Below are 14,105 nucleotides of genomic sequence, written 5' to 3' on the forward strand. Positions count from 1 at the left end.
AAGTTATCATCAGCCGCCAGCTGAGCTTTGACACCATCTGTGGATGGAAAACAGTTATTCTTCAGTTACAATGGGTCTCTGCAGGGTCGTCAAACTGAGAAATACAGATGGTGTACAGTATAACAACACCTAAGTTAAGCTGCTGCAGTATGAATATAAACATGATTTATCACTGTTTGTTTATCAGCGGCAGTTCCTCTCTTATGTATCCCTGTACTGCAGCAGGTTTGTATCACAGTTGGTTAGTAAAAAATGTTTTCCAAACATAACAAAACATGCCCTTGCTTTGTGCACACCTTGAACATGTTAGGCTTCACTGTAAAATAATCCAAACCACTGGTGGTGTTACAACTCAGTTAGTTTAACAATTAAGGTAGTTACGTTGAAAACTGACTGATCTGATCCACTGAAGTCACGCACAGTGTTATTTCAGTAAGGCCTATTGTGGGATTGTAGTTATACAAACAAATGTATATTTATGTTCAAATTCCTCAGGATAAAATTGAAATGTAATGTTTTAAACATGTTGAAAAACATCATCATGCAGTGGAAAACGTAACTGCACAAACAAAGTGAGATATTAATGGTAGAGGGGTGGTCATGGACAAATGGACAAACTAAATGATGTGACTTACTTAGGATAATATATTTGTCCTCCAATAAGGTGGATGGGACAACTATGTTAAATGTTTAAAATAACTGACATGTTACTTTTACAAACCAAGCAATCAGAACAGAGAACGATATCAGTGCACTGGTTTGTGGATAGTCAACAAAGACCTTCACATCAGGCCAAATTGGGTATTTGATTAGGGTCGAAAGAGCGCAAAGGTGGATTACAAACCCACCCTCTTGAGCTGCCAGTCCCCCGGATGCCATCTCTTACATTTAAAGAAGCCTTTTCATTGCTACTGTCAGACTGATTCCTTTGAAAGTCCTGCAAGCCAGCTGCTGTTTAGTATGGCTTGCATACCCAAAGGGTAGGAAGGTATGTGATGGTCTCCTTATTCAGGGTCAATCCGCCCCCTAGTTGCAACCTCTATCTTGTGAGCCATTAATATATAATCTAACAAGGTAAGTAGTAGTAGTAACAGCTGTAGTAGTGTTCCAGGGAGAGACACAAAGATTATGTCAGAATGTTTCAGCACCATGGACAGAGACACATAGGGAGAATGGATTTATAAAATAAACATGTAATTGTTTCTGCATCATACTGCATACAGACACAGATTCATTTTGAATGATAGACCATGATAAACAAGGGAGTGAAAGGACTTGGCATATGTCCCAATAAACCACACTTGCGGTCCAAAGCTCTTTAGCAACTGTGTCCCACTTTTAAGATATGCCAATATGCTTAACCCGCTCTGGATGTTCACTTACCCTAATACTGCTTCAGAGCAGTAGTCAGACTGAGTATATGCCACACTTCATCGCAACCTGGAGTGCCAAATTAGCCCATATGTTGGCCACTAGTTTGTTTGCTAAACAAACAAACAAGTTGGAAGATGGTAATGACATAATGCATTAAATGAATACAATAATGCATATAGAATTAAGTATGAAATACATAACGTTCAATGATTTGTGGAAGAGTAAAAGGGATTAAATCAAGAGAAAAGCAACAACAAAATACATCTCATCCTTAATGCACAAGTAGCATGTACACAAACATTGCAGATGGTTACTCACTCACTTGAGCTCAACATTGTAATCAACCTTTGAATGAGTAGAAGACAGTATTGTGAGGAGGTGTGGGTTTTCTAGTTCATCAATCACAGTTGTGAGTGAAAGAATATACGTTTTAAGCAACAGCCTTACCTTCAAGCCTCTTGTTTTGTGTTTGTCTGCAGCCTGTCCTGCCCCACACCGCCGTGTGTCTCGTCTGTGGAGAGGCAGGGAAAGAGGACACAGTGGAGGAAGAGGAGGAGAAGTTTAACCTCATGCTCATGGAGTGCTCCATCTGCAATGAGATTGTTCATCCTAACTGTCTTAAGGTAAATTAGTCAACATTAGTATGTACTCAATAATATCAGACGGGTAGAGCAGGTGTAGCTGATATGCTGATATTGATGCAGCCAAACCCACATGTGCATCTTTGAAAAAATCTTGATGGTCCACTTCAAATGTATGTTTGATGACCACAAACCACACAGTTGGTCCACAACTTGGTGTTACAGTAATAAGATATTACTTTTCTTTAGATTTTTGAGTTAAAATAGGTCACATCATGCGTCACAAAAGCACAATTAAATGTGTTCCTCTATGTGCTCCTTTCCTCAGGTAAAAGATTCAAACGGAGTAGTCAATGATGAATTGCCCAACTGCTGGGAGTGCCCAAAGTGCAACCATGCTGGGAAGACAGGGAAAGTAAGTGTCCTTATGGACCTCATGCTGTATGTGTCTGCATCTTTAGATGATTCATCAGTTGACTCAGAAACTCAGAACCAGAGAAATAAAGTTGTGTTTGTTTTTCTAACCTGTTGGCCTCAAAGCAAAAAAGGGGGCCAGGATTTAAGTACGCGTCCAACCTTCCTGGCTCTCTACTGAAGGAGCCGCGGTTAAACCGGGATTCAAAAGACGAACCCGACTCGCCGACAGTCGCAACAGCAACTGTGACTGCTCTGACTGCCACATCTGCTCTTAAGAGAAAGGCAGAGCGGGAGGAAGTCCCTAAGAGGAAAGACGACGAGCCACCGAAGAAACGCCCCCCCTTGCTGTCTCTAGATGGTACGCCCCGGCCGAGGATTGAGGACAACCCACTGAGGAAAAAGAGGAAACTTTTTGACACCAATGATGAACCTGTCATTGTAAAAAAGAAGGTAAGACCCTTATCTGTTGAATACACTACTAAACAAATGAAAGTCTTAACTGTGACTGATCTGTGTTTATACTCTTTGTTAGAAGAAACTCTCCAAACCGGATGACCCTGTGACTCCCAAGCGGCACATCAAGACCGAGAACGATCATGATGAAGAAGATGATCAGGTAGATCACGAAGGAGATAGATTTTCTTTGGAAAGGATTCAGTTAAAGGGGAAAAAAGAGTATGACGACGAGGACCAAGAAGAAGATGAGGAGGGAGAGGACACAGTGAAAAAGAGAGAGACCGCAGTGCAGAGGACAAAGCCAAGGTCTTATTAAGTCCCCTGATAAGAACCTCTGCCATCAGAGAAAGTGAACAAACCACAAACTCTCCCAGAGCGGGACCGAGCAGCGACTCAGGAGACGCTCAGCTGAAGGCTCGCCATCAGAGACGACGGCTCCCCAACAAGGAGCTGAGCAAAGAGTTCAAACAGGAGACTCCCAAGGCAGCAGACCAGAACCACGGCTCGGTGAAGACAGAGGACGGCTCAGCCAATCACAACCGACGACAACTCAAGAAAGAGGACTCAATGACCAATCAGAATCGCAAACCGTTAAAAACAGAGGACTCTTCCACTAATCAGAGCCGCAGGGCCCTTAAAACGGAGGAGGGTTTGACCAATCAAAACAGGCGGCCACTGAAAACCGAGGACAGTCTGGCCAATCAAAACCACAGGCCTGTAAAAACCGAGCCTGAGAACGAGGTGGACGAGCAAAAGCCAAGATGGCCTCTTAATAACGGCGGCAGTGATCTGGGGGACTGGCTGCCACACAGGGGGCGAGAGGGGAGCGACACGACGCGTGGTTACTCGCCGCTCGGGTGGAACAGGGGCACCCAGATCACACCGATATGCCCCCGACCACTCCCCTGCAGGTCCCCGCCAAAATGCATCCAAATGGAGCGCCATGTGATCCGTCCTCCTCCCATCAGCCCCCCGCCGGACAGACTCTCGCTGAACGACGGAGAAACACACGTGATGCGCAGGGAGATGTGGATGACGGTTTTCAGTCACTTGACTCACAGAGATCTCTGCGTGTGCATGCGTGTCTGCAGGACGTGGAACAGATGGTGAGTTTCAGACGCCCTTTGTAGTTTTAACACATGTTCAGTATCCCACAGTTCATTCTACATTGAAGAGGCTCGAAAAGAGGGTTTTCCCTTTCCTTTACGTTATATAGGTTTTTGAGCACGTAAATGGTCAAATTTGCCTGAACGCCTTAATTGGACTCCTTTGTTTACTTTTGGAACATAGTAATAGCACTATGTAATGCTCGTGCTTCTATTGGCTATCGCTTTTGATACATTGTATGGACGGGACATCTCTAAGTGGTTAACACAGTGCTAATCACAATAGAGCCGGCCAGCTAACCAATCAGAGCAGACTTGGCTCTGGTTTTAGACAGAAGGTGAAAAGAGACGCTGCAGCACAGGCAGTATGAGAAAAAGAAAGAACTTTTTGAACATTAAAGCATGGAGACATGTCTCAGTAGGAACACAAGTATGAACCTGAAACAATGTGCATGATAGGGCCCCTTTAGATATCTGCTGTTTTCTCACCAGGTGCTGCGATAAGAGGCTCTGGAAGCACATCAATCTGAACCGGTGTAAGTCCATCACTCCTCTCATGCTGAGCGGGATCATCCGCAGGCAGCCGGTGGCTCTGGACCTCAGCTGGACCAACATCTCCAAGAAACAACTCAGCTGGCTCATCAACAGACTGCCAGGTACATACATTCAACCAGCAAAACAATGCATTAGGTTTGAGTTTGAATGAAAAGGCAATACATCAGACCATTTTGGAGGAAGATGAGGTGTGTTCTAAATACCACAAGAAATAGATGGGTGATCAAAACCACGTGATGCATTATAAATGAGTAAGATCTGATGGCCTTTGACATTTCATCTCACTACATAATTATATGAGTTTGGTTGGTTCCAGAAGAAAAGTATAATTAACTAACTTCAACCTAACCAACCCCTTATGCATTAGCTCACGCAGTAATTGTTCCCAATTGTACAGTAGGTCCCCAGATTCCCAATTTACAGATATGAGGAAACTTTCAGTATAAGTATGTTCTTACTCACCAATTGCACTGATGTAGTCTGCAAACAAGTATGTACTGAGGTCAGTAAAATCACTGTTCCAAGAATTGATGAAAAAAGTATATGTTTACGTTGCATGGGCAGTTTTTAGTTAAATTCCCAAATGTGACCATATGGCTCCTCCAACTGGATAATGATATCCCCAGAGACTCCTGAATAAAGATTTCTTTTTTTCTTCTAATGTCTCTGCTGGATCAGTCAGCTAATTGGATAAAAGTACTCACTGTGTGTGTGGGTGTATTGTGTGAGCTCAGTTTAACTAAAACTCTGGGGACGGGAGAAGCTGAAAAATAGGTCACCTCTTCAACAGACTGCTGAATGTGAGTCTGCATTATATTTAGTTTGCAGGGAAGCTTCCTGTGGCCACATAGAAGAGACTTTGTGACACTTACAGAAAAGCATTGCATTGTAGCTTAGTAGTCGTAGTAGGCAGGCGGACCCTTCAATACTTGTTCTGCCAAATCCCTACACTATGACATGTAACAATAATTATCCTTCCTCACACACCACAGGATATAAGATCATACATATTTAACATCGCCAATTTAAAACAGGATGCACTATCGTAGATTTAGCAAAAAATGTATTAAAACATCATCAATATTGGCTTTGCTGACCATCCTGATTCCAGCATTGTGTATTTCCTGCCTTATTGTAAAAAGTGTCTAACCTGAGGTCCTGTTTTGTCCTCCTGTCCCGTCAGGTCTGCGGGTGCTGCTGCTGTCAGGGTGCTCCTGGGTGGCGGTCTCTGCCCTCTGCACCTCCAGCTGTCCTCTCCTGCGGACCCTGGATGTTCAGTGGGTCGAGGGACTGAAAGACGCCCAGATGAGGGACCTGCTGTCTCCTCCTACAGATAACAGGCCAGGTACCAGCCTGCCTTCACACACACTGTGGAAAACTGTTATTCTGACAGAACCCCTTACATGCATACAAAGAATAGACACATGGAAAAATGTGATGTAGCATATTTCTTTACATAGTCTTATTTATGTGAGAAAGCAACACAAGAGAATTGTATTACAAAGAATTAAGACATGCAGATTTAGAGTTAGATTTGTTGGTATCAACTATTACAGACTGAACATGTTTTAATATATATATTGGTTGAACTACTGTCAAACTATTTGTTGGAATAATTTAAGAAATGTTTATCTCATGAAACATTTAAAAGATTGTCTTGATAGTTATTAGTCTTTTCAGAGGCTTCAGTGGCTAAAAACAAGAGGGAGTAGTATGACAATTATTCAGAGTGAATATACGCATTACATTTATATTTAAAAATGTCAGTAGAGGCTCTGCAGTTCTTTTGCCAAAGTTACTCACATACTGTAGGAAAAGCGCTGCGTGTATTTCCGACTATTTTTAGCTGCGGATTATTACTATATTGATCCTCTAGTGATGATAGCATTCTGGTTCTATTTCGTATATGGCTTCGCCCTCTAAGGCTATCGCTATTGGGTAATCCCCTGCGCACCCGCGCAGCACTGAAACACTTGTAGTCCACGCCCACCCGCAAGGTGGGCCCCACCCTCGGGCTCCCTTCCGGTATAAATAGGAAGGAGGCCCGACAATCTGCTCCCTCTTTTCTTCAGCACACCGTTACTGAAGCACAAGAGACACTTCTATTGCAGAGTAAACATGAGTAACAATTGTGTGAGATTGTCCCTCATGTGGCTCTGGGTTCATAATGAGATATGACCAGCAGAGATAAAAGCAGTATGCGAATCGTGCCTGGGGTCTGAGCACGTGTACGCGACTCTAAACCAGCAGGTAGCATGCACACACTGCGCCCGTCTCCCCTCGGGCGACAGGAAGCGGAGAGCTGACGCTCTTGCTGCTGTGGCCGAGGAGGACGATTGGCCCGTCCAGGGACAGAGTCGGAGCAGGGTGCCAGCTTGGCGGCCGAACATGCTTTCCCCCTCCCCGTCACCACAGCGCGGCGGCGAATAACATCGCGCTGCTGTCCAACTCGGTGGTGACACTGGTAGAGCGGTCCACCACCGAGGCAGAGGAAATCAGCAAGGCGGCCAGCACGGCGCTCATTCTGTGCGCGTCCGTCGCTGTCTCCCAGGCGAGGTTTTCCGCGTGGGTGACACAGATCCAGCGCCACCTCTTGCGGAAGCAGGCGTCTGTTACGGAGACGGCCAGAAAAGTGCTACTGGACGTTCCAATCAGCCCGGACGGGCTGTCCGGACCCCAGTTCCACGCCATGGTGGAGTCCATGAAGACGGCCGCGGAACAGGTGGACGGCATTCGCCAGCCTGTACAGCTGGCTCCAGCCTGCTGAGCGCCCGCTGTGGGCCGCAGCAGCTGCGGCGTCCACGCCGGCCCAGGAGGCCGCAAGCGAAGAGACGCCCTTCGGCGGCTGCAGGGGCTCCGTCCCACGTCTCCGCTCCCCCGCCACCCCAGAGACAGGGTCTCCCGGCGGCGAGTCAAAGTGGAGTGAGGCTCCCCCTCCTGGTCTGCTCCGCGAGAGCCTCCGAGGAAGCAGAGCTCGCTAATTAAGCCGGCTGCCACTAATCTGTTGATTAAGTAGACAGCAGGGCTCCCTGCAGAAGCCTGCTGGTTTTAACCTATCGGTTAATAACCTGCAGAGCTCGCGGCATTCCTCTGTCCGAGATACGCCTCGTACACACGGCCTTAATAAACCCATGAGCGCTGTTATAACGCCTCATGTGGGCAGCACTGCACACACCTCCATCAATCCCCTGAGCGTGTACGCGCCTCATGATGAGAGCCGGAGTGAGACGCAGCGTGTGGAGGCCCCCGCGCAGCCCTTTTGGTCCAAGCACACCTTGGGTTGCCTCACGGGCAGCGGCAGCAGGGGCTCTGGCGTGGCTCGTCACCATGACGACCAAACACATATCTCGAGCACGTGCGCCCGCTCTCAGGGTTTTTCTCAGAGTGGCAGCACGTGTGTCTGATGGACAGATGGATGAGCAGGCTGATCAGCAGAGGATACGCCCTGCAGTTCGCCTCTCCCCCCCCCCCCCCCCCACAGTTCAATGGGATACAGGAAACACTCCTGTCCTCCCAGAAGCTATGTCTTGCACTCCAATCCGAGCCGCTGGAACTCCTGTTGAAAGAGGATATTTCCAAGGTTCCTCAAAGGGAGGAAAAGCAGGTGCTGGAATGTGTTCACCAGGACGAAAGGTTCACTTCCACCTGAAGGAATGCATACTTCCACGTACCCATCATCCCGAAACACAGGAAATAGCATTCGGATATTTCCTGGCTCCTCGCATTTTTTGTGTAGAGAAGGCTGGAGCCACTACACAGAGGAGGGATGAGAGGGTGGTTTCCTCTGGACGACCTGCTATTTGCTGGCTCGCTCCAGGGAGGAAGTCGCTTTACAGACGGTACATCTCGTATCGCATCTGTCAAAGCCTGGGTTTCATAATGAATTGGAAGAGGACAGCTCGTCCTCTTCCCTCTCAGACAAATGTTTATCTGGGAGTGGAATTAAACTCAGCCAGCAGAGCGCGGCTCTCGCGGCAGCGAGTGGAGAAACTGACAGCTCTCCTCTGGCATGTCACAACCCACACAGCCCTCTCCGTGACGCAGCTGCTCGGCGTTGGCGTCAGCATGGTCACGTGGTGATCCCCCTGGGTCTCCCCCACAGGTGGAGTCTCCAGAGGTGGTTTCATTCGCTGCAGAAGCCTGCTGTTTTAACTGTTGGTTTATAAAACTGCAGAGCTCGCGGCATTCCTCTGTCCCAGATATGCCTCCTACACCCGGTCATAATAAATCCACGAGCACCGTTATAACGCCTCGTGTGGACAGCATACACACACCTCTATCCTCTGGGCCTCATGATGAGAGCCAGAGTGAAGCGTGTGGAGATTCCCTCCAGCCCTTTCGCCTCAAGAAGAAGGCGAGCAGCGAGGGCGTGGCCCATCACCATGACGACCATTACAGCATATCTCAGAGAAGGCCTCTCCACCCGCAGTTCCATGGGATACAAGAAACACTCCTGTCATCCCAGGAACAGTGTCTTGCGCTCCATTCAGCGCTGCAGGAACTCCAGTTGAAAAAGGCATTTTTTCCAAAAGGGAGGAAAATCAGGGGTTTTTACTCCCGTTATTTTCTAAATCCCGGGAAAAAAACGGGAGAGTGAGACCCATCCTTGATCTGTCAGTGTTCCAAAAAGAGAGAAACACATGCTGACGATCAAGCAGATGCTGGAATGTGTTGCCGCCAGGATGTGGTTTTATCTGGACGACCTGCTATTGCTGGCTCGCTCCAGGGAGGAGGAAGTCTGTCAAAGCCTGGGTTCATAATGAATTGAAGAAGAGCTGTCCTCTTCCATCTCAGATATCCATTTATCTGGGAGTGGAATTAAACAAAGCCAGCAGAGCGCGGCTCTCGTGGCAGCGAGTGGAGGAACTGACAGCTCCCTCTCCGACATGTCACATCCCGCAGGCCCTCTCTGTGATACAGCTGCTCAGCATGACGTCAGCTGGTCACGTGGGGATCCCCCTGGGAGTCTCCAGAGGTGTTTCATTCGCCCGTTGCATCGACCAGAGGTACATGTGCTGGAGCTGTTCTCCGGTTGGGAAGTATTCCAGCACTTCGCCCTGTTTCTGTACAATCAGACATGTGTTGATTTGCACAGACAACAGGCCACGGCAGCCCTTCCTCAATCGCCAGGGAGGAGTATGATCTGCGCAGCTTCTGAACGCAGCAGGCGGCTGCTGTTCTGGGCGCGTACACACGTTGCTCTCCATCAGAGCAATGTATATTCCCGGCGAATTGAACCGAGGGGCTCGCAGAACGCAGCAGCCCGTTTTATGCGAGGAGTATGGAGACTCAGACCGGTGTCACGCACACTGGCGCCTCAGTGGGATTTGGCTTTGGTGTTACGCGCACTAAAGCAAAGCCCATTTGAACCTGATCAGGTTCCCCTTAAACTGTATTCAGCCAAAGTAGTACTGCTTTTGGCTCTATCAGAGAAAAGGGTGAGTGATTTGTCTGCTCTCTCCGTGGCTCCATCAGCTCTCCGGATCCAAGGAGATGGCAGTTCAGCTGTTTTACGCCCCTAACCCGGCTTCATGCCTAAGGTCATCACAACTCTTTTAGGTCAAGAGTGATCACCCTGGCTGGCTTATTCCCCCCTCCTTACAGGTCGGAGGAAGAAGCCACGTCTCATCTCCTCTGTCCTGTGCGCGCGCTGTCTTGCTATGTGGCTGCGCACGGCGGCTTGGTGCCGTTCTCAGCGCCTGGTTGTGCACTATAGAGAGGACTCGATCGGGCAACCTCGGTCTGCACAACGGCTGTCACACTGGCTGTGTGAGGCTGTGTCGCAGGCATATGTCTCCTCTGGGGTGGAGCCCCCGGAGAATATCAAAGCGCACTCCACCAGAGGAATTTCCTCCTCCACGGCTTTGCACGGAGGAATGTCAGTGGAAGATATTTGCACTGCTGCATCTTGGTCTTCCCCCTGTTCATTTATTCAATTTTATTTGAGGGATGTCTCCCTTTCCTCTCTGACGCACCCTGTACTGGGTGTCCTGTCGGAGTGAGTGACGTCAGGGAGCCAGCTGAGCGCCTCTCTCCTGCCTGTCTGCACGCAGAGAGCTGCTGTTCCCCCTCTTTTGTCGCTGGACAAAGTATGACCTTTGTCTCTACTTCTCACAGCGGCGGGTATGTATTGTTCCCAGCCTTCGTCCCCCTTGGAGAATATTCATGTTATGCTATTTTCCAGGGACGGTGATGCGCCATTACGCATGGCACAATAGGCAGGGGGTGTTATTGAACAGGTGTGTCTGTGCTTCTAGTACCGGGCGGACCCAGTGGGGCGCAGACTACATCTTGCTTCGCCCTTAACCCAATAGCGACAGACTTAGAGGGCGAAGCCATATACGAAATAGAACTGAGGTTACTGTAACCCCAGCTTCTATGAGTAAATGGCGCAGCCCTCTAAGCGCTGGGCCCCACTGGCTCTACGAATAGCTGAAGAAAAGTTATATTGTATGGGAGCAGATTGTCGGGCCTCCTTCCTAGTTATACCGGAAGGGAGCCCGAGGGTGGGGCCCACCTTGCGGATGGGGCGTGGACTACAAGTGTTTCAGTGCTGCGCGAGTGCGCAGGGGATTACCCAATAGCGATAGCCTTAGAGGGCTGCGCCAATAGTCATAGAAACTGGGGTTACAGTAGGTAACCTCAGTTATGTGGGATTAACTCAAAATAAAGTACCATGTCCGTGTTTCTCTTAAGGAAGGAACAGTTCACCCAAATAGTTTTTGAACAATAGCGGTCAATGGCACAAGATGAAGTTACAAACTGTAGGATGGTAGCTTGTGTTTGTATTTTTTATTTTATTTTATTATTTATTATGTGCCCTGCTTCTGATCGGGACTGAGGTACTGTACATTTTGTTTTCCATATAAGGATACCATTTGCACTGATACAGTAAATATGAATACATGAATGTTTTCACAAAGCTTTTTTTTTTAGAAGGAACTTACTATAAAAGAATGTGCCATTTTGACTGCCTTATTTGCGCAAGGCTAAATCAAATAAACTGAATTATAATTTATTCATCCTCTTTTTTTCGATACTTTGCAGGTCAGTTGGACAACAGGAGTAAGCTGCGGAACGTGGAGGTCCTGCGGCTGGCGGGCCTGGACATCACGGACACGTCTCTGCGCCTCCTCATCCGCTACATGCCCTCGCTGTCCAAGCTGGACCTCAGCTACTGCAACCACGTCACGGACCAGTCGGTCAACATACTGACGGCTGCCGGGACGACCACCAGAGACTCGCTCACTGACATCAACCTGTCAGGTAGGAGCCGGTCGTGGTTGGCTGTAAGTCCGCCTGCATTTGACTTACTCCCCCTAGTGGCTCAATTCTACATTCCTAATTGAATGGCAAAGTCACGGTGGATAGTGGATCCATTAAATCTATACATCAATTCCATAGATGCAATTGGAACATTTTCCTCTAAGGTAACAACATCATTTACAATCCTGCAGAGCTTTAAACAAAGTATGCGCTTAGTTTTTCAAGAAGTTTACTACCTTCCACCTTCCTTGTGGCAATAAAAGGTTAACAAACAAAAATTCCATTAAAGCATCCCAAAGTCGTTTTGTTAGTCCAAAACCCAAAGATATTATTTTTGATATGATATACAGTGAAAAACAGGAAATCTCTACTTTTCTAATGCTGAAAAAAGCAGTTTCTGACATTTTGGCATTCAAATATTTTGATTTTGAAATAATGGCAATTATTTTATTGTCGGTTTCCTTTTCCATTAGTCGTATTTTTATTCTCAACTACAGCTCTAGTGGATTCAAAACATAATCAATCCATACACCTGCATTTTTTTTGTGGTTAAGTGCAATAGTTAATATGCACACCTTAGTAAAAATAATGCGGTCCAATAGTACAATCCTGTAATAAATCTGATCAGGGTTTCTGTTGAAACTATTTCAGAGAGGTTGTATTTTTTTCACAAATGCTAAAAAGATTGAAGTCAGACACTTTTGTTCCAGCAATACAATCAAATGTGAAAAGCATTAAATTAGAGAGCCATTATGGAAGCAGCTGAGGGGCAAATGCATTTTGGCTTTCTGTGTCAAACTGTTCTCACCATAGAGAACCTTTTGGCTTCACGTCTTATAACATCCTAGAGTGTTGATTAACCCCTGCATGTCATATCTTTTGTCAGTATCGGTGACCCGTTATACTCCATGTGTTCCTTCTCTCCTAACACGGTGTCTCCCTGCAGTCTGTAACAGGGTCACTGACCAGTCGCTGACCTACTTCAAGCGCTGTGGGAGCGTCTGTCACATCGACCTGCGATACTGCAAGCAGGTGACCAAGGAGGGCTGCGACCAGTTCATCGCAGAAATGTCCGTCAGCGTGCAGTTTGAACTGATAGAGGAGAAACTGGTGCAAAAGATCAGCTAGGAGCACACTGTGACATTTAACAAGTGAAACTACTGTCCACACGGAGGCAGCAGATGACTTGTGGAGAACGGCGCTGTGTTTCGTCAACATATGCAGACGACTCAACAGACACCAGGACCGTCTGTCTGTCTCTGTGAAACCATGAAAAGGGAAGCTGTGCTGCTCAGCCCGAATGTAAAAAAAAAAAAATGGAAATCTTGTGCTGTTAAGGCAATATCGCAAAAATGTTTCTGTTGTTGTTTGCACCTCTTTATAAATTATTTATTTCTTTATATATTGATTGTTTATGTATTGTATCATGACTATCTTTTGGTGTTTATAGATTATTTTTTGTTCAAATGCAAAGTTTGTTGCATTAGAGTAATATTTTTGTATCAGAAAGTGTTTCATACATTTATGTGCAGTATTTATGCACCACTGTACAGTATCATACCATTGGAATTGATAATCAATCGGCATTACTGTTACGCTCTTTATTGTCGAGAGGCAAAGTTCCAATTATATGTTGCCAAAACGTAGGATGGTAGCTTGTGTTTGTATTTTTTATATTTATTATGTGCCCTGTTTCTGTTCGGACTGAGGTACTGTACATTTTGTTTTCCGTATAAGGATACCATTTGCACTGATACAGTAAATATGAATACATGAATGTTTTCACACATACACTATAAAGTGTACAAAGCATATTTTTTCAACAATGTCTGGCTATTTCTGCTAACAGCTTCTAGTTATCAGGGTTATATTAACACATACCTGCAAACAAACGTCTCTCTGCCAGTCGACATCACTCTTTAGTATTACTGGGGCTTTGTGAAAGGAAGCGCTTTATCTCCGCATGCAGCAAAGAAATATGCTTACACCACAGTCAATAGATTCAGTAACTGTGTAACAACATAATCACTCCAGTCATTATCTCCATATAATCAAAAAGAGGTGAATTATTCTGGAAATAAAGACACAACAAAGTCCAGGAAAATATATCACATTTGCAAAAAATGTATAGAAGACATGTTTCTCCTATTTGTCAAAAGTGCAATGTGTAAAGAAATGCATCGTGTATGTTTCAATGTTCCCCTGACCGCACACATTTGAGCAAAGTGAGCAGAATACTGTTCTTTTCAAAAGGGCAAAATATCGTATTTAGAAGATGTAAAGCAATTATCGATAAATCATTCCAGTGAGCCATCCATCTCCGAACACCAGCTTCTGACATAAGGTTAAG

The 14,105-nt window shown here is 46.3% G+C and overlaps 1 pseudogene; it reads left to right on the forward strand.

Moving 5' to 3' along the window:
* The first annotated feature begins 1,876 nt into the window (after positions 1-1,876).
* On the forward strand, positions 1,877-13,424 carry LOC117456581 (lysine-specific demethylase 2B-like; annotated as a pseudogene).
* Positions 13,425-14,105: the final 681 nt, after the last annotated feature.

The sequence above is a fragment of the Pseudochaenichthys georgianus genome, chromosome 12 (genome assembly GCF_902827115.2).
Source record: "Pseudochaenichthys georgianus chromosome 12, fPseGeo1.2, whole genome shotgun sequence".
Taxonomy (NCBI): domain Eukaryota; kingdom Metazoa; phylum Chordata; class Actinopteri; order Perciformes; family Channichthyidae; genus Pseudochaenichthys; species Pseudochaenichthys georgianus.